We start from the raw sequence: 22,523 nt of genomic DNA, 5'->3' as shown, positions 1-22,523 counted from the left end.
TGGTCCCAGCAGGTATTGGCAATGTGTGGCAGGAATATATCTTCTGCTCTATCATGTACCTGGAGCGTTGCAGGTAAGGATGTCTGCTTAGTAGCTCTAAACTGTGGCAGGAATTTGGCTTCTGCGCTTTCTATCTTCTGCTGTGTGGGGACTGACTAGCTGAGGAGGAATATAGCTTCTCCTGGGTCTCACAGTTATCTTCACAGGGTATGGTTTCTCCTGTAACTGGAGGTGTCTGCTTGCTTCTTCCAACTGAGGCTGCAAGGCTTAGGCTGGGGATGATGATCCTGGCTTTGGATCCCTATATCTGGGAGCTCCTACACGCACAGCCTTCCCCCAGCAGGGACAGCTGGCACACTAACAACTTCCTTCCCTCCCCATGAGGCAGGAAATGGGCACAGCCCACTTTGCTTATAGAGGGGTGGGACTAAACTGGAATTCACTATTCCAGTCTAGAGACACTAAACTGACTCTAATTCCTTGCTGACACATTGCTGCCACCTGCTGGTGAACATAGAAATTACAGCAATATACATGTAACAAGGCTTCCAATGCACATTTGTGAGGATGTTATGTGAAATCACATGTGATGACAATGTAAATACTATTAACAGGTTGTAGCGGGGTAAAAGAGTTTCGTAACACAACTCTGGGGTGTTACATTCCCCCTTACTTCTAGTTAACCCACCCTCGGTTTATGCTTAGGAGGGGAGAGGAACCAGCTCTGGGTTACCCAAATAAATACAAAGTTCTGCATGTATTACATATATGACATGCATAGACAAAACATAAAACGGCTACCCTAGGTTCCTGCCCGCACGAGTAGGGTGTCCTAAGTAACAGTTTTCCTCTCGGTATAACCAGTGAACCAAGGTCTGCACTAAGCAATCACTACTGACTAAGTTTGAAGTGTTCTGAGCTCGGTGAACATGAAATAAAGCATGGAGGTGTCTTCGATGTGTAATGGAATGCCCGCAAATGAGAGGGTGGCTTTATCCTGTATTCCCTTCCCTGCACCAAAGTCGAAATATATGGCTTATAGCACGATCACTATGGTGACTATGGGTAGCTAAAATGGCACTAAGGCTTGAGGTATCATACCTTAGGCAAAGGCACAGAAGGGGAGGTATTAGCGTCTCCATGCTCTTCTGGCATTGTCACAGGAGGAGGGTATTATAATCTCATGGAACTCCTGGAAGAAACATCTCAGGATGGGAGCAATCCTGAACATATAACAAACGGGAAGGAGGGGTTGAAAACTCCTCTAACTATTCCCGAAGCAGCGAGGTTACCCGTGTAGTTACTAGACCTGCCAGGACTTACCACTTGGTCCTACCTGTGCACAATGAGTAGGCTATTGGTGTAAACGTCCGCATAGGCAGTCCATATAAAGGGGTGAGAGAACAAGAGCTGTCGTAAGGCACACTGGAGTAAGTTGCTACATTTCTGGTTAAGTGCAATGGTTAAGTGCAATGTCACAATAAATGCATGAGATCACATTGCGGCACCTAGAAGAGAATACACACAATGGGCATATAATACTTGAACTTAACATGTAAACATTAGGCAAAATTATCACAAAGAGCTCAGGTATGCGTGTGAGTCTTTTCTTTGGGTGCAAGCTTTTTACGTTGAAGTAAACCATTTTTGGGAAATAGTGCAAATTTATTAGTGCAATAGTATGCTCAAATATGACTTGAGTCCTTCTGCTTGAAGTAGAATCCTCTGTAAATGGTCAAAAGTCAATTGTAATCCACAGGAATAATAAAGAGTTAATTGTAATCCAATGTGAGATATAAAATGTCATATAAAAGCACATAAAATAGCATAATTTAGAGCCGTAGTTCCATAAGGTTATCAAGTAACCTGAAAAAGGGGATAAAACAATGTGAACTTGGACATGAGGGGTTAAATGATGATGAAGATGGAGTCCTTACAGCACATGACCATCAGGGTGAGAACAAAATAGGGCAACCTGTAAAAGAAAACATTAAAACAATGCCAACGGGTCCTCACCTGTCAGGAACAGTCCATGATGTGGCTCCCATTAGTCCTTTATTTTTTGAAAAGGAGCATTTAGAGAAGGATGTCCAGGTCCTCCTCGCTGCTCGAGCTACTGAAGCGCATTAGGGGGTGCTCTTGCCTCTGGTAGCTTAGGGTTGCAGCTGTAGTAGGGTCTCTTGCCAGTACTCACAGTTATCTTCACATGGTATGGTTTCTCCTGTAACTGGAGGTGTCTGCTTGCTTCTTCCAGCTGAGGCTGCAAGGCTCAGGCTGGGGTTGATGATCAATTGTCTCAGCCGAGACAAGATCCTGGCTTTGGATCCCTATATCTGGGAGCTCCTACACGCACACCCTACCCCTAGCAGGGGTAGCTGGCACACTAACTTAACTTTCTTCCCTCCCCATGAGGCAGGAAATGGGCGCAGCCCACTTTGCTTATAGAGGGGGGCTAAACTGAAATGAACTATTCCAGTCTAGAGACACAAAACTGACTCTAACTCCTTGCCGACACATTGCTGCCACCTGCTAGTGAACATAGAAATTACATGTAACAAGGCTTCCAATGTGAGGATGTTATTTTGAAATCACATGTGATGACAATGTAAATACTCTTAACAAGTTGTAGCGGGGTAAAAGAGTTTCGTAACACAACTCTGGGGTGTTACAGATATGCCAAGATATGTGCCCCCTCACAGTAGATATGTCAAGATATGTGCCCCCTCACAGTAGATATGCGCTCCCCTCACAGTAGATATGCCAAGATATGTGCCTCCTCACATTAGGTATGCCAAGATATGTGCCCCCCTCACATTAGGTATCCCAAAATATGTGCTTGCTCACAGTTGATATGCCAAGATGTGTGCCCCTTCACAGTAGATATGCCAAGGAATGTGCCCTCTTACAGTGGATATGCCAAGATATTTGCCCAGTGCCCCCTTCATAGTGGTTATGTCCAGATGTGTGCCCCTTCACAGAAAGTGAAAAAAGCAAACAATAAATACTCCTCGCCTCAGTCATCTGGCTCCTCCCATGATCTGCGCTCCCAATCAGCAGCAGCAGGATACTTTGCCACATTGCGCTGCTGTGTAGGAGGAGCAGAGGCTGATTCCCAGCCTGCCCCGCTCCTCCTCCTACACAGATCAGCAGGACCATGTGTGAGGAAATCGTGCTGCTGCTGCTGTGGAGCACTGGTGTAGCATACCAAGCCACAGGGGATAGTGAGTGTAGTGGTGGTGAGCCGGTGGGTGTAATAGTTCATTTACTCACGGTTAGCAGAGCCTCCCTGGGCTGGCGTACAGGTGATGGGAAGACTCTGGCACTCTGGTTACAGGGAAGACCAGCCAGATGTTGGTTGAGGTGCCCTTGATGGTGATGTTTAGGGTGCTTGTACGGCTGGGCCCCCGGTTCACGACGCCATCACCGTAAGGTGCAAATGTTGAGAGTAGTAGTAGTAGTAGTAAATGACGAAGAGTCCGTTTTTGTAAACCAGTTAAATATTTACTGAATCAATAGTCTCTGGACAGTTGTTACAGTTCTCTACGCCGTCACCTGAAATACACCAAATACAAATATGGATATAAATATTGCAATGTACTGTCATGACACTTCGTTACGCAGGGTTATGCACAACAATTCCTTCTTAGTGCATAAGGAAATTGGGCGTTCCGATCTTCTTTACTTAACGGTGACAAAAATGGGCGGTGATCTCACATTGGGGCAGGGTAGTCAATGACAAAAGTCCTGAGACAAAGTCCATCCCTGATTTGGGGTATAAATAATTTATAATCCACATGGAATTATAGTGCAAAGTTTCCTCATTTGTAAAAGGCTGTGCTTTGCATAGGATTAGGCACAGAAAAGTCTTTCTGGGTACATTTTTCTTGAACGTTGCAGAACATGTGGTTGTTTCAAAGTTCCAGACAACCTAAAAAGGGGGTAAAGTTGGAATAAAATTGGTGCAAACAGTGGCATAACTTGGGTTTTGCTGAATGATGGAGTCTTTAATAGAGTCCTTTTTATAAAAGGGAGAGGGAGTTCCAAACTGGAAAAGCAAAACAAAGAACTCCGCCCTCAACAGTGCTCTTGCACCTTCTTGTTTCCTTTAAATGAGTAGCCGGCCTACTTTAATTGTAGGGGTCCGGGCTAGACGGAACATCAGTAGATTAGGGGCTTCCAGAATCCCAAGAATCGGGAGATGAACATTCTGGGGTTCCTCCAGGAACACATTTCAGGGGCACAATAGGCAGTTTTAGTTGTCTCCTGACTTCGTCAAAGATAGAGGGTTTTCCTAGATTTTTAATAGAGATGGGCTCCGGCCCAACTATGGGTTTCTTTATCAATAGGCTCCTCTTCCATCATAGCTGGCACAACTGTGGCAGTAGGTTTGGTAATAGCAACAGAGACAACCTCTGTAGCAAGGGATGTAGAAGTCCTCATTTCCTGAGGTTGGACTGGGAGGGTCTGGCTGTGAGGAACCACCAGTTGCAGCAATAGCTGGGTACATTCCTGAACTGGGTCAGGTGCAGATAGGGACATTGACCTAAACTTGGATGATCTCTTTTTTTTTTTGAGTGCACCTCTGGATCCCTGGTGGCGATTGCGGGCTGCCACAGGATATTTTTCCCCACAAAGCCAGTGGCATATTGGTTCTGGCTACGGGTCAGTCGAGGCACATATCTGGCATCCAGCCGCTTAGAGGGAGTAGGGAGTACTGGCTCCTCTTCTGATTCTGAGCTCTCCTCGGGCTCCCAGGACTCTGGTTCTGGAACGGGCCAGGTGATTCCAGTGGCGTATGGTCCGCGAGGGCTCTCTGCTAGGGTAAACTCGACAACCTCATCCACATAGAGGCTGTGGAGGTGGCTGGGCAGGTCTCTAATAAATCCAAACCCTCTTAACTTGCAAAAAGATAAAACTTTACCGCGTTTTCACCAGCAGGATAATGAGTTCAGCTCTGGGGTATAATACAGTCTATAATTTTGGATCAGTATGGGATAAATGATGTACCGTAATGTGTTAGCCCAGCGGTCCGTGCCGGCACTGCTGCCCCTACCCACAGGCACTGGGCTCCCTCTTTCCCTCCTGCTGCCATGCGCCGTGCTGACAAGCGCGGGCAGCAGGTAGCTTAGGCTACTTTCACACTAGCGGCACGGACCTCCGGCAGGCTGTTCCGTCTGGTGAACAGCCTGTCGGATCCGTCCTGCTGCTAGTAACCGTGTGCCCCCGGACTTCCGCTCAGTCCCTATTGATTATATTGGAGGCGGAGTTCCGGCGGCAGCACGGCAGCGCACGGTAAGAGGCTGCCGGAATAAAACTACGACATGTCCCACATTTATTTCGGGAGCCTTTCGCCGTGTGCTGCCATGGAGCGGCAGTCCGGGGGCACGGGGTCACTAGCGGCAGGATGGATCCTACAGGCTGTTCACCCGACGGAACAGCTTGCCGGAGGTCCGTGCCACTAGTGTGAAAGTAGCCTTAACTGTTGCATCTGTGCTCCATGCCAGAGTTTACTTCCTGCTGGAGACCTGTACTGTTTGTTAGGACTTGTATGGATGTGTCTCTCCTCACTTGTGAGGCAGCACGTACACGCCCTCTGTCTCACCAGCCTATGGCTGGATTGCAGGAGGTATTTAAAGGTGCTTCCTACCACAGGAAGATGCCTGAGCAACTCATGGTCACTAGCTTGTCTAGTTCCAAGTTTGAAGGTGTTTTTCAAGTTCTGCTTTGCTGTGTACCGGACCCTGCTTTTGTAATTATTGGATTTCGCCTGTTTGGCGCCTGCCTCTGACCTCGGACTTTGTTTACAGACCTTGCTTGATTGTTGCCTGCCCTGACCCTGGACTTCCTGACCACGCACTTCCCAACGGTGCTTGCACCGGTATCTCTGACCCCCTGGTCAGTTGCCACTAACTTGGGGACTGCTCTGGAGTGGCACCTGGCAACTACCCTAACGGCCCAAGCCTATCCTCACCATCATAGGCTAGTTGTTTAGTCACGCCCCTCCAGAGTATAGCCAGTCAGTGGCGCAGTGGGTCCACACCCGCTTGCATAACAAATGTATGTTCACAGTGACTGCACCAGCAGAATAGTGAGTGCAGCTCTGGAGTATAATGCAGGATGTATCTCAGGATCAGTACAGGATAAGTAATGTAATATATGTACTGTAATGGGTTACACTCTCAGGCTGGGCGGCGATGACAGATTCTCTTGCAGACCACAGGGTTAAAGAGGACCTTTCACCGATTCTTACCCTATGAACTAAGTATACAGACATGTGGAGAGGCACCCGGGGATCTCACTGCACTTACTATTATCCCCGGGCGCCGCTCCGTTCTCCTGCTATGCCCTCCGGTATCTCCGTTCCCTAAGTTATGGTAGGCGGAGTCTGCCCTAGCGCTGGCCAATCGCATTGCAGAGCTCACAGCCTGGGAGAAAATAACCTCCCAGGCTGTGAGCTCTGCGCTGCGATTGGCCAGCGCTAGGGCAGACTCCGCCTACCATAACTTAGGGACTGGTATCTCCGCCTACTATAACTTAGTGAGCGGAGATACCGGAGGGCATAGCCGGAGAACGGAGCGGCGCCCGGGGATAATAGTAAGTGCAGTGAGATCCCCGGGCGCCGCTCTACATATCTGTATAGTTAGTTCATAGGGTAAGAATCGGTGAAAGGTCCTCTTTAAAGTCCAAATGCTGCTTTATTTATCACACTCCGGCAATACAGGCAACCCCAGTTATAATTCACTGGGTAAGGTGAAGGTCCAGCACCACAAAACATAAATCAAACTGAAATAAAAACCTGCCCGTCTGAGCCCTGGCTAATACAGTGAAGATCCTAGCTCACCTATTGAACACAGATCACACAGAGAACTCAGCTTTTCTAGCCAGCAGGGCAGCCAGCTTATCAGGCTTTCTCCAGGCATTCCTCTCCTCAGACTGACAGCATGGACTGTGCTTTATTTCCCCTTGATGATCCCAGCTGGCTTCAGCTGCGATCCCTCAGGGTAGGGGAAAACCTGTCCTGGATTTTATTTACCTCACCCAGTTGAGGAAGCTGGGTGGGATTCTTTACCATACACAGGACTTTACCATAAGCTTTTCTGTTCACCTTACCACAGTACACAGTGACTGCACCAGCAGAATAGTGAGTGCAGCTCTGGAGTATAATACAGGATGTAACGCAGGATCAGTACAGGATAAGTAATGTATATACACAGTGATTGCACCAGCAGAATAGTGAGTGCAGCTCTGGGGTATAATAAAGGAGGTAATTCAACATCAGTACAGGATAAGAAATGTATGTACACAGTGACTTCACCAGCAGAATAGTGAGTGCAGCTCTGGAATCTAATACAGGATGTAACTCAGCATCAGTACAGGATAAGAAATGTATATACACAGTGACTGCACCAGCAGAATAGTGAGTGCAGCTCTGGAGTATAATACAGGATGTATCTCAGGATCTGTACAGGATACGTAATGTATGTAAACAGTGACTGCTCCAGCAGAATAGTGAGTGCAGCTCTGGAGTTTAATACAGGATGCAATTTAGGATCAGTACAGGATAAGTAATGTATGTACACAGTGATTTCACCAGCAGAATAGTAAGTGCAGCTCTGGGGTATAATACATTCTATAATTCTGGATCAGTACAGGATAAGTAATGTACGTACACAGTGATTGCACCAGCAGAATAGTGAGTGCAGCTCTGGAGTATAATACAGGATGTAACTCAGGATCAGTACAGGATAAGTATTGTATGTACACAGTGACTGCACCAGCAGAATAGTGAGTGCAGCTCTGGAGTATAATACAGGATGTATCTCAGGATCTGTACAGGATAAGTAATGTATGTACACAGTGACTGCTCCAGCAGAATAGTGAGTACAGCTCTGGAGTATAATACAGGATGTAATTTAGGATCAGTACAGGATAAATAATGTATGTACACAGTGATTTAACTAGCATAATAGTAAGTGCAGCTCTGGGGGATTATGCAGTCTATAATTCTGGATCAGTACAGGATAAGTAATGTACGTACACAGTGATTTCACCAGCAGAATAGTGAGTGCAGCTCTGAAATATAATGCAGGATGTATCTCAGGATCTGTACAGGATAAGAAATGTATATACACAGTGACTCCACCAGCAGAATAGTGAGTGCAGCTCTGGAGTAAAATACAGGATGTATCTCAGGATCTGTACAGGATAAGTAATGTAATGTATGTACACAGTGACTGCACCAGCAGAATAGTGAGTGCAGTTCTGGAGTATAATACAGGATGTAACGCAGCATCAGTACAGAATAAGAAATGTATATACACAGTGACTCCACCAGCAGAATAGTGAGTGCAGCTCTGGAGTATAATACAGGATGTATCTCAGGATCTGTACAGGATAAGTAATGTATGTACACAGTGACTGCTCCAGCAGAATAGTGAGTGCAGCTCTGAAGTATAATACAGGATGTATCTCAGGATCTGTACAGTATAAGTAATGTATGTACACAGTGACTGCTCCAGCAGAATAGTGAGTACAGCTCTGGAGTATAATATAGAATGTAATTTAGGATCAGTACAGGATAAATAATGTATGTACACAGTGATTTCACTAGCATAATAGTAAGTGCAGCTCTGGGGGATTATGCAGTCTATAATGATTATGCAGTCTATAATTCTGGATCAGTACAGGATAAGTAATGTACGTACACAGTGATTTCACCAGCAGAATAGTGAGTGCGGCTCTGGAGTATAATACAGTCTATTATTCTGGATCAGTACAGAATAAGTAATGTATGTACACAGTGATTTCACCAGCAGAATATTGAGTGCAGCTCTGGGTTATAATACAGTCTATAATTCTGGATCAGTACAGGATAAGTAATGTATGTACACAGTGATTTCACCAGCAGAATAGTGAGTGCAGCTCTGGGGTATAATACAGTCTATATTTCTGGATCAGTACAGGATAAGTAATGTAATGTATGTACACAGTGATTTCACCAGCAGAATAGTGAGTGCCGCTCTGGAGTATAATATAGGATGGAACTCAGGATCACTACATGATAAGTAATGTATGTACACAGTGACTGCACCAGCAGAATAGTGAGTGCAGCTCTGGGGTATAATACAGTCTATATTTCTAGATCAGTACAGGATAAGTAATGTATGTACACAGTGATTTCACCAGCAGAATAGTGAGTGCAGCTCTGGGGTATAATACAGTCTATAATTCTGGATCAGTACAGGATAAATAATGTATGTCCACAGTGATTTCACCAGCAGAATAGTGAGTGCAGCTCTGGAGTATAATACAGTCTATAATTCTGGATCAGTACAGGATAAGTGATGTAATGTATGTTCACAGTTGCTGATCTTTTTAGTATATTATAGCCATCTCTAGACTTTAATATGGTTTTTAAAGGTAACAACCTGTGTAATTTCTACGGGAGGCGGTGTGTGCCTTTCCTTCTGTATATTTGCTCTGTAGATTACATTGATATCAGCAGTGAGGAGCTGACGCGCTGATGCTTTATATGATGATGGGGATTCTAAATAGAATGTGAATGGAATAAAAGCACAACTAGATTTCTAGGGTATGAATGTGTAACTTTCCTCATCTCTTCCTGTGAGTCCAGATAGGGATGCAGTATTATACCCCATCTGCTCTGAGATCCTGGCTCCTGATCATCCTGCAAAATGGACCATAAAGGGGCAGCACTTGTGCCAATGTGCCCAAAGTGGGCATTTCTGTACGGGCATGAGGCTCAAAATGTATTGTGAATGGGAAGGGACAGGGCATACTGGGTTTCAACCTGCTCGATTTATTGTTCCTTGTGGAAACTCAGCCCATAGGAGAAGACACCGTTATAACTTTATATGCATGCCGATCATGTATTTCTCTTATATTCTACCGTCATATACCTCCTTGTGGAGCTGTCTCTTCTACATTACCTATATGGTTTCATCTACACATCTGGATAGGTTTCCATACCACTAAGTTAATTTCTTTCATACATGTTCCAGTATTTTAATTTGGAGCGCCCCCTTATGGCGTCTCAGGTAGTTGTGCAGCGTACTCAAGTTGTGTGTAGTAGGTGTTTCTGGGTGATGTAGTGCAATAGACACTAACCTGGTACAGCTGACTCTCTGCAAGGGCAGGTATAGGTAGAAATAGTTCGTGACGCCAGTGCCAAGTAAACGGTGGCACGCCGTTTGCGGATGCAGGAATAAATTGAGGAAACGTAGCTTTAAACCAGAACTCAAACTTTAGTAGGTTTTCCAAGCAGAGACAATAAAGGAAATGCAGTTCCTCAGCATACAGTCGATTTTTGCAATTCGGTCGATGCAGGCAATTCAGTACAGCAGGGTAATTACAGAGTGTTGAACACAGGACTTGCAGCAAAGGAGCTTGCACTCTAACTCTGTCTGATCCTGGAAAGTAGCAATTCTTCACCAAGGCCCATTAACCTAAGTCTGGCTTTATATCCTTGATTATGGCTTAAATAAGTACCTCCTCTGTCTTTCTTAGTACCTCTTGCTTTCCTGATCTTTGCCTCTGTCTCTCCCTTTGCTTCCTGAGGCTCTAGAAACTTCTGAGCTCTCCACAAGACTGACTTTCACTTCCCTGTTTGGGCCTTATATAAACTAGGGCTCTCTAGCTCCCTCTAGCGACTAGAAGCTGGAATGACACCCCTGCAGGCCTGTACATGCAAGTTTCACAGTAACAGGGAAATACATAACATTACATTACATGACAATTTATAAAACTGACATATACCAACTTCTCCATAACTAAGGAGGGACGACAGCACACCAAGTGACACTTTGGTAGTGACGGGTATTACAGTTCCCGTACACTACAGTTGCATGCAGCCCCACGTCTGTAATGTGACAGCATGTTTCCTGTGGTCATAGTAATGCCCTTATGGAGCTAAGCTGCAGTGTAAAGCAGGACTAACAATGTGTCTCTACATCAGTGCATGAAGCTGACACAGAGGCACTTACTGTACCTGAGTGCACAGAGCAGGACATGGCGGCATTACACTGTGTCGGTCTGCAAAGCAGAACTGGGGGTTCAGCACTGGAAATGAGGGGTTCACTTCACAACAAAACACATATTACTGACAGCACACTCACTTCTCACCTAAAGTCATCGTTTTCGCAGAAGTCACTCTCATCACTTGCAGAGGAATGAAATCCCAACTCCCATGGCACAGAACAAGCCAACTCAGCGCACCTCAGCGAGACAACGTAGAGCGCTAGTTGGGACTCCGGCAGGTGCAGAGCTAGCCACTGATGATGTACTGAGTAAAGGGGGGCCCCGAGGACAGGACAGAGGAAGCAGGGATATGGAAAGCAGAGCCTGAGCCCCAGACAAGGGACTCAAGACAGGAGCAAGAATGAAGTGTAATTAGGAGGCGGGCCTTTTGTCCAAGACTGGGCCCCTTCCTCCAGGGGTCCCATATCAACTGCGTGGTCTGCCTCTGTTGGAGGTACACCTCTGACTCTACCTCTTAATATTTTTATTTCAGTAGAATCTGTATAACCCTCCATGCACACAACCATATCTGTTTTGCGGTCTACAATTTGCGGATTCGCAAAAACAAAAATCTGGATGTGGTCCATGTTACATCCACATTTTTGCGCACCTGTTGACTTCAAGGGGTATGTGGTCCGGAGATAGTTTCTGTTGATACAAAACTTTACCCTATCCACAAAATATCTGGGACCACCACTGATCACGAGATCTGGATCCTGTGTCCACTTATGAATGAAGTGGCAGGTCGAGCGTGCACATAGCTACTCTCCATGGGTCTGCTGGAGATAGTCGAGTACAATGCTCAGCTATTTCCAGAAGTCCCATAGACACTGAATGAAGCAGAAGGGAACATGATTGACCTACCATTCCATTTCTTCGGGGACACAGAATCCCTATTCTCATGATCATAGGGGACCCAACAGTCCCCACCAATCAGTCCCCCACTGTAGGTAGGGGATAAAAGAAATAAGCCTAGCTGTAAAAGCAAGAAAGGCCATCACTATCTGAGCAGCAAGGGTCGGATACCCTGCACCCCCATCCAGTTAACTATGAAGATTCATAAAGAGGCTCAGACACACCACTACTTAATATACACTGACTTCTTTATTAACTGCAAGGTATCAAATGTACAGTAGATGCTCTCATTAGAAGTCAGGGCACTGGTCTTAAATGTGGCCCTGTTGATGATGGGCCTTTGACTCATGATGAGTCGGGCCTTCAGCACTCAGGAGAGGAAAAACCCCCAGTGGAGGAAACCTCTAGGGAGCCATGGCTGAAGGACTGCCCCTCCCCTAGGCGGTGGAAAACTGGTGAATGTCAAGTAGGTTGACTTCTGCAGAGACCAAGCCTGGAATCTGCCTTTTGATGCAGCAGGAAATTCACTTCTTTGGTGAATACATCTGTCTGTGGAAAGTCCAGTGAATGTCAAGTCCAGTGGTGAATGCAGAGACCAAGCCTGGAATCTGCCTTTTGATGCAGCAGGAAACTCACTTCTTTGGTGAATACATCTGTCTGCAGAAAGTCCGGTGAATGTCAAGTCCAGTGGTTATTGCAGAGACCAAGCCTGGAATCTGCCTTTGATGCAGCAGGAAACTCACTTCTTTAGTGAATACATCTGACTGCAGAAAGTCCGGTGGGTGAGTGCAGAGACCAAGCCTGGAATCTGCCTTCGATGCAGCAGGAAACTCACTTCTTTAGTGAATACGTCTGACTGCAGAAAGTCCGGTGGGTGAGTGCAGAGACCGAGCCCGGAATCTGCCTCTTGCTGAAGTGCAGGTCATCTGATCCTGACATGGTGGCCACCATGTCGCTGACTTGTGGTAGAGTCATCACCTCCAGCTGTATCCCATATTCATTGCAGGGACACAGTGAGACCCCCGCTCTGGTACAGTGATCTGCAGATGCAAAAAATATAACTAATTATGACTGAACATGGAACAACAGAAAATGACATGTGAGTGTCACACAATTTACTCCCGGTCACTGTGAGTCATTATAATCCCTTCAACTGTAAAATTGGGCCCATGTTTCTAACAGCGATACCAACGCTTATCAATGTCATTGACTGTTATAGCTGTTATTCTTGTTCTGGGACCCACTGCTATATCCAACATAAACAGAATACACCTTATAAACGTGGGCTAATTTATTTTCATATATTTTTGGAGCTCAGGAAGGTTTGGAGCTCAGTTTTCCTGATACAAATCGCCAAAACCCCTGCTTTCTTACACACTTCCATAGTTAAAATTCTGGGAGACATTGCTCAAGGTGATCTACATATAAAGCTCAATGGGAGCTCCCCCTAGTGGTGACTGTAGCAGTTAGAATTTTATCATTCTTATATGCCATGTATCAGGCGATTTGGATGATTTTCCACTAATGTCTACTGCTCTGCTCATCTTCGTGGAGAATCTAAACCCTAAATTATTCTGTGTCATCACTCTGGTGTCACCAGAATTTGGCATCATGTCTATTATTATTATGAGCTCCTGTTATAAATCACATTACATTTTATGACTCCTGTAACAAGGATCTTACCTTATTTAGGGCTCTTTTTGGTTCTTAAGGCCAATACCTTCTAGCAGGGGTCACTGAAGATCAGGAGATGGTTTCTTCTGCACCTCATTTTGTCTCAGACCTCTGGTGATCCGATCTGCTGCAATTGCTTTCTTAACCCCAGGCTGTTTTAATTTCCAGTGGTGACCAGTGGATACCGCTGTGTCCAAATTATACAGAAAACACCAAATCATCAATATACACAATGAGGATACAAGGTCTCCTCATGGATGTGGTCCCTATCATCTGATAGTCTGACAAATGTTCCTGGGACACAACTGCCTGATAATCGGGTCTCTAGGTCCGAGTTAACATAATAAACTAGGCTACCCCCCCTCATAAATAGGTCTAACTATAGACACAGCAAAGTTATGGGGCCCATAGGCTAAAAGGCCAATGATTGTGGGGTGTGAGTACCCCGAACATTTGGTGTTGTCTAAGTACTTTCTACACATACATATATTATCACATGAGAAGACATTATTACAATCAGTACACGGAAATGATGAAACTTAGAATAGTCACTGGTTACTTACTAATGCCAACAAGTCTGTGGGTTGTAGACCTGTGCCATGGGCCAGCGGTTGTAATCTGGGAATTAGGAAGAGACTGCAGCTTTGGTGAAGTAGAGGATCTAGGTCTGTTTCGGTAATATCAGGCTTCTGGTCAGGGCGATCTCTTGGCCCATCATAGACTCGACATGTCATGAAAGACATGGAGTCGCTAATTGACCTTTTTGGGAAAGCCTGTGATCCTGCCATTCTGCAGGCAGGATATTAGATGGTCTCTCATCACGTCGTGCTGGAAGATCCCCGTGGGTTCACCGTCATCTGCCAGAAACTCAAAGGCAAATGCTATGGCGAACACCCCACAGTCATAGGTGTTTCTCTGCTGATCCACGTTGAGAAATTTTAGATTTTTCAGGGGCTCATTGACCACTACACTGTAGATGTTATTAATCTGCTGGCAAACAGATAGAGGCAATTTGCTGGTCTTGATGCTGTCAGCCACTAGGATGTCGCCATTTTTGAAGCAGGTGGTCAGCCAGTGCACCCTGTCCTCGTCGTAGTGGATTTGTACGGCCTTCTTTAGCACACTGTACCCTGGAAAGAGAATAGCAGCGGCTGGCTGCAGGCCATCAAAGTCCCCAAACTGATTCTGTAGGAGATCCTGGGCCTGATTAATGATGTCATCGTCCAGCATGCCTTCCTGGCCGCTACTCTTCAGGATGGATAAGTGCTTTGGAGACAAGTTGTTCTGTGCTCTCCGGGTATAGGCCATCTCCACTTGTGATGTTCCCAGCTCCGGGCTTCCTACATCTTTGATAGATGGAGCGGACATGTTTTCTGCCGCAGCTCTTTTGGCTGGTGGAAATGTCCCGGACTGACTGTCATTGGAGGTTGGTGCTTTCCGTTTAAGACTGGCTTTGGAAGCTTCACAAGATGCCTTCAAAAGGTCTTCAGCAGACTCAGCCATTTTCTTGTCTGATGTTTTAAGGGTCTCAAAATTTAAAGAGACATCATCCTTCATTGCTGTGTGTTGTTTTTGACGAGTCTTTCTATTACATCGTCGCTTACAGCTCTTTGGTGTTTTTTTAGAAGGTGGTGCTTTGTGGACAAGGAATGGCTCCACAGCATCAGCGTCCCGAGGTCTTTTTTGTGGGGGTTCCCCACTTTCTGTTTTTTCTCCCAGGGACATGCCTTGTGGTATTAGGGGCCCCTCATGTGCAACTTTTGGATCAGCAATAAAAATAGTTGGTGTCTTCTCAGCTATGTCATGGCGGATGACGTGGTTTTTACGTCTTAAGGCAACTGACCTGAAGAAGCTCCTGGCCTGTGTCATGATGGTTGATTTCTTGGCCAGGAAGCTGGAGTTCTTCATCAGAGTCCTCCATTTTTGATTCAATTTCCTGAATCGGGTCAGAAGGAATGAGCCAATCGACATGCAGGATGAGAGAGAGTTGACCAGCAGCCGCGGATCAACATATCGCAGACGCCTATGAATCCTCATGGCGTCCAATCTTCTTTCTGAAGTTGTGTGCATCAAACATGGAGTCCTACCTTCACAAATCCATCATTGTGATGTCATCCAGTGACATCACAGCTGTAGGCCTAGTTCTAGAACATTCTATGCAAATGTGGTGACATCACAATACTCTGCCAGGATGAAGGCCAGATTATTTTAATATGTTAATGAACTAAGATATATGGATAGTGTTTGTTTAATGGATGCAGATTTTCAGTTTTCAATACATTGATTTTTACCTTAACAGTAAATTTTCTGCTTCACATTTTTAGTTTGATTTGGTGGCTGATTTTTTTTAAATCTGTATAGTTCCAAAACTTTATATAGATCTTTATATTATATGAAACACTCTAATCCTTTAAATAAAATTACTGAATTTGAGGCGCAGATGCTGCGGAACCTCTTTTCTGAAAAGTAAGGAAGAGATTCCGTCCACCGTTGATTGCCTGGATAAGGCCTCGTCCTTCTCATCAGAAGGTCTGCAGGATGTGAGATGTGTATTTTTGTGTTGTGCTCACACTGGTTGTCCAAATTGTAGAGTCCATTTCATTTCGGCCACCGATTGACACCAGAGTAATATGCAAGTGGTACGCCGCCATAATACGGCCCCCAAAGAAGTCTATGGGGCCTTACTTTACCCAAGAGCGTAAGTAGGCGCAAAATTTGGAAACACCCCAAGCAACTTCCCCCAAACCTCTCCTCCTGCATTGAGTCCTGCACAGTTCAGGAGGAGGAGTCAAGAGTTTACTAATCAATGGCTGATGAAAGCACCTCCCCCTTATTAATGCCCCGCCATCTACATGCAGATAGTCCTCTTCTCTCTGAGGGTTTGGGTCCCTGTAGTTTATAATCTTCTGTCCTTACTGTAACCTAATCATCTCTCCACATACTGATCTTCTACTTACACACAGCAGCAAAATTGAACCAGCAGTGCTTCAGTGTAAAGCATGAGGGAGATACAGTACAGCAGACCAAGTTTATATGGAGACAGGACCTCCTATACACAATGCAGCTAAGCTGCAGTCACTGATCATTATGATTATGGATGCTGATGTTCCAGATGGCAGTGGTTCTTTTATGGCTGATGATCGGCGATTGGCGTACGACCCTGTTGGTAAGTTATCTGCACGACCCTGTTGGTAAGTTATCTGCTTTTTTTCAGGTTATTTTCCTGTGCTCCCCCCATTATAGATCACTGTCTGTGTATCTTAGCACTATATGGTATTATTTATGGTATTATTTTGGAGGCTGTATATGACGGTCTAGTCTTAGCACTCCATGGTGGTATTATACAGGCGTTATATGGCAGTATTATTTTAACATTATATGTTGATAATTAGGGTTGAGCGAATCGAGCTTAGGATCATCGATCCAACGTCGATTTGCTCAAAAATTTCGTTTATTTTTTTAATTTAATTTTTATTTAAAACTTTCTTTTATTTTCAATTATGTATAACAACAATAGGGTTCTTTGAGCCTTAAATATTACAACATTGGTGTATGTAGATCCCTACAACAAGTTTGATACAAATAGGGTACATCTCAACAATTCGAAAAAAGGTAATAGTTACATTTCAGTAATGTATTTCTTACATCTCTTTTACATTGTTATTATTATCACATGCTAGAGGGTTGCAGTAGCAGTCTACCCAAGCGCCCCTTCATCTGTTCCACCAAATACTGCAGCGTCCCACTCAGGAACACGTGGGAACTGCAAAATAGCTTTAAAACTGCATCATTATATTGCATGTTATTTTGTATTGCAACACCTGTTGTGTCCCTGTTCATAGGCTGGTCTGGTGTAATTTATACATCCCACCACTAGATGGGGATAGCACTTAGGTCATATAAATACCTAGGTCAGGCCTAGCGAGATAGTTTAGAAGAAGTTAGATCAGTGGTAGTAGAAGGAAAGTGAGAGAAGGAGTAGCAGAGTCAGTGTACACACCACACATTAGTGGGTGAAGCCAAAGGCAGAGATGAGGTAGAGCCAAGGTATGAGGCGCAGGAGAGCGTTTTCCTCCTGTGACCTTCTTAGATCCTGGATCCTGAAACCAGAGGATAGCGTTTTCGTCCCTGGAAGAAGTTAACCAAGCTAAAGAGAGACATCGGTGATAACAGCCATTATTCAAGGCTTAATGGGCACCTTTGCACATGGTGGAGGACAATCTAGCTACAGGCAGCCTCACCATACTTTGAAGAATACAGACTAGCTACCTGTTTATGGGCTTGGAAGTTACAGAAACAAAAAGGACTAAGCATACCAAATAAGCCACAGGCAACCTCACCAAATTACATTGATCCAGAACCTTCAAGCTAAACTAAACCCAGCCAAACCTATTAACAGTGGATCAAAAGGAGTCCTTTAAATTGCAAAAGACTGTATTCTGTTTGATGTACATGCTGCAACTGGAACCAACATCAGTAAAAGCTGTGAGTTGTATCCTATCACTGTCTACTTCATTCTTACAATTGGTTGTACCACCATTAACGGTACTGGCGTCCCGACAAATACCATCAAGGGACTCAGCCGCAACAAGCACCCTAAGCACCCCTGACATCAAGGGCACCTCAACCACCATCTTGGCTGATGCTTCCTACCACAGAGCGTGCCCCGGAGGATTTCGTGCTGTCCACCTCAACACTGTGCTGCCAGCCCAGCGAGGCTTTCTGCTAACCGTGAGTAAACTGATGAACTGTGTTGTTATTTGGCCCCTCATCGGTCCACCGTGCACCTCACGTGTTGCCCCTGCGCTACTGGCTGGCTGCAATACCACTCCTTCAAGGAAAATGGTCGCGTAATATATTCTATTTCCCCATCTGACATGTATGTACTGTAGCAATAAAGGCTTTCCATTTCTGAAAAAATCCTCGCGTGTGCCTATCCTTGGAACTCATTATGTCTAATCTTTCCATGTGGAACACTTTTTTCAACTGCTCCAGTATGTGCTGTATTGTTGGTACATCTGATTGTAGCCATCTTTGTAATATACTCCTCTTTACCACCATACTTATCGTGTGGAACAAGAGAGGCGTCCGCCGCCTCCCCTTCTTCTCTTCCTCATAATGAAATGGAAAGAGCTGAGGAGTGAGGTCCAATTTCTGTCCCCATAACTTCCTAATCATCTCTGCCACTTCTTCCCAAAGCTTTTTACTAATTGGGCAAGTCCTTAGCCCGTGATACAGATCGGTATATCCTTGACCACACTTAGGACAATTAATCATCCGGTCGGGCCTCTCTGTATGAGGGGGTCTGTTGAAGCCATAAATGGCTCTATCTATTATCCTTAGCTGAGTATGTAGTGGCCTCACGGACTAAGCGTGGGCACTACACGAGGGTCAATTGGGGTGTGCGTGACTTCTCTTCACTAGGGACAGAAGTGTTATTTCCAATTGTGTATATTTTATGTAAATTTTAAAGTATTGTTTTTGTATTGTGTAATGTTTCCCTGTTATAGGCATTATCAGGCCTAGTCCCTGTAGTTAGTCATCCCAGACGCTAGAGGGAGCTAGAGTACCCCGAGTATAAGTGTTCAGGCCCCACACAGGGAAGTTTTGTTGAAAGTCAGGAGTCTGCAAAGACAAGCTGGAAGGCACCAGTCAGGGCCTTCTCCTGACATGCAACTAGACAGTCCAGGCTTCTAGTTGCCACCAGGAGACTAGTAGAGGGATCCTAGTCTACCTCCTGATCCAGAGAGCCATGGTTAGCTCAGAAGATCTAACCCAGGGGAAGAGGTTGCCTCCTGGGAGAAACCCTGTAGTTCCCACCAAGTCAAGCAGAGCCCACAGGTCCAGCTGATACAAGCAAGCTGAAGGGCAGAGAGAATAGAGGTATGGAGCAAGAATGAGCACCTAAGGAGGACTATTTACCAAGGATAAAAGCCTACAATAAGGTATCTGGGCCTTGGGATTAAAGCCAGACAGGAGTCCGAAAGGGACAGTGTACACTAATCTCCGAGGAGTCTGTACAGCCTGATTCTGCGCATGTGGATGTTTACCCTCTGTGTATCTTGCCTAACCACCATATACCTGCCATCATTGTGTAACCTGCTTGTGAAGTGTACTTGACATGTGGAACTGAGTTGCCATCTAACTGTACAAAGTGGAATTTACTACAGTAAAGCAAAGTTTGGTTCACCCTGCCATCTGTGTTCCTTGCTTATTAAGACCTTCCACCGGTGTGCCACCGTTACCGGCACTGGCGTCACGTACCTCAAAGGGACCTTGCCCCAGGCACATAAAACACCTGCAACATCCAGGGCACCTCAACTAACATCAGGCTTAGTCCCTAAATACAGAGTGTGCCCCAGAGGACTTTTGTGCCAGCCTCTCCTTCACTGCTGTATGCCTGCCCAGGGGTTTCCATATATAACTGTGAGTGACCCTCGCTTGCCATTGACCGTGACCTCACAATCGCATTACCCTGCAGGTCTGGCGTACCGCAAGTATCCCTCCATATTTCGCTTACTATATGCCTTCTTACTTTAATCCATCCTTTTGGTGTGATCTGCTCTATAGTTTCGTCTCCTATCTGTACTGCCCATTTCTCAAAAATTTTCACCTTATCCTTTTGCATCTCATGTTATAATAGATGACACTGATACCCGTCCACCCCCCGATTCCAGGATTTTATCCAGTACGTTTAGGTGTATTTCTTTATGTACCAACACTAAGTGGGAAGTAATAGCAGCTTTGATCTGGGCAAATTGAATAGTTTGAAAGGGGTTCAAAGAGAAGTTTGCTATCAGCTCCTCCCTTTTCATCCATCTTGGCTCTACGTCATGTAGGAGATGTCTAGCCTGTGTGATCCCTTTATTTCTCCATTCCTCAAAAAGAATGCTAGTTCTACCCTGTGTGAATTCCGGATTATTCCATAGTGGAAGATGTTTGGATATCCTGTAGGACAACCAGTACTTTTTCCTCAATATCCTCCATGTTTCTATAGTATCTTTGATAAGTACAGACTGTTTAATCCATATAGGGATGTTTTGTAACCTGGCATGTAGTAGTGCCACTAGGGACCAGGGAGCACAAAAATCTTGTTCCAATGACAAAGCTGAAAAATAACTTGTCCCGTTTATCCAATCATTTATATGTCTAGCCAAACACGCCAAGATATATCCTCTAATATCTGGGAAGGCTATGCCACACTGTTCTTTTACACCCATTAGGTAACGTAACTGAATTCTAGGGCTCTTTCCTTGCCACAAAAACCTTGAAAAGGCCCTTGTTAACTTGTTTACATGTCTTCATGTTTTAAAAGTATGGGAATTACCTGCATTGGATATAATAGTTTGGAAACAGCCATCATTTTAAGAAGATGATTACACCCCATCAGCGACAGTGGAAGTTCATGCCATCTTCGTAATTCCCTCATTATCTTCGCTATCAGTGGGCCATAATTTAATCTGTATATTGACTCTAGAGTATTCCCTATTTTAACGCCCAGGTAAGTTATATGTGAGCCAGCTACAGGTATTTCCCCCATTCATCTCCTATTTTAATCTTGGCCCCCCCACCCCCTGCAAGAATAGTATTTCGCTTTTTGTGTGGTTAATCTGGAGGCCTGAAAATGATCCAAAAACCTTCAATGTTTGCAGTACTTTAGTAAGGTCTCTACTCGGATCTGCCATAAACAAGATTATATCTGTCACGCCTTGCCCTGTGAATGTGTTGAGATCTGCCAGGCTGGCTGCACATGTCTGATTCTTCTCTTTGTTTTGGTTTGGGTTTGAGCTGGATCCACCTTTCCTCAGGTGTACTGAGTTGATTGTTAGCGAGGCTATTTATTCCTCCTTGTTCCAGTGGCCTGTGCGGGTTATAGTTCATTCCTGTGGGCTTTGGATGTGTTGTGGATCGTCTGCTCCAGCTCAGCTCAAGATAAGTCCTCTCTGTTTCTTTTATCTAAGCCTCTAGGGAGACACTTGCTTCCTCCTGTTTGAAGAAGCAGGTCGCCTCTTCCCCTTTCCCTACTGCTCAGGGTTTTCCCAGGGTATATAGACTTATTCACGAGGGCATGTGCATATCCACCATAAGGGTATTCTCATGTGCACAGCAGTATAGGGAAAGCCTTAGGGATCGCTAGGAGGTGGCCATTTTCTCCCTAGCTTTTGGGCCTAGTCTATTGTTCTTTTTGTTTTCCCTATGTTTTGTTATTTCCCTGCTTACCTACCTTCCGTGATAATATTGTCCGCAAATTGGGCAAGTCTCATCATCTGTTGTCCCACTTCCAGACCATCAAATATCTCAAGCGAGTCTATAAATCTAGCCAGGGGTTCTATCACTAAGTTGAACAATAGAGGGGACAAGGGGTATCCCTGTCTAGTGCCTCTTTGTAAGGGAAATGGGTCAGACAAACACCCAGATGTGCATATTCTAGCTTTCAGCTTGGAATAGAGTTCCCTGAGGAAGATTTGAAACAAACCTTTAGATCCCATGACATCCAAGGTAAGATATAACCACTGCCAGTTAATCCTGTCAAAAGCCTTTTCGGCATCTAGAGTGACAATAGCCAGATTTTTCCTTTTGGATGCTGGTGAACGTGCAATTGGCAGTGCTAACAACACCTTACATATATTGATGACAGGGGAGCGGCCCTTAACTAATCCTACCTGTCTAGGCGATATTAACGTGGGGAGAATATCTGCCAATCTATTAGCTAGTAATTTGGAGAAAATTTTTAAATCCTGGTTTATTAGTGAGAGGTTGGGTCTATATTAGGTTGGGTCTTCCGGGTCTTTCCCCTCTTTGTGGATTAAAGTAATGAAAACTGTATTCATATGATCAGGTATTTTATGTCCTTCTACAACGGAAGAAAATAGTGTCGTAAGTACTGGGGCTACCTGGGAGGTCATTGCTTTATAAAAATTTGACGCATATAATGATCTGGTCCTAGAGCCTTACCC

The sequence above is a fragment of the Bufo bufo genome, chromosome 8, assembly GCF_905171765.1.
Source record: "Bufo bufo chromosome 8, aBufBuf1.1, whole genome shotgun sequence".
NCBI classification, from domain to species: domain Eukaryota; kingdom Metazoa; phylum Chordata; class Amphibia; order Anura; family Bufonidae; genus Bufo; species Bufo bufo.
Note: the sequence above shows the minus strand (reverse complement) of the source record.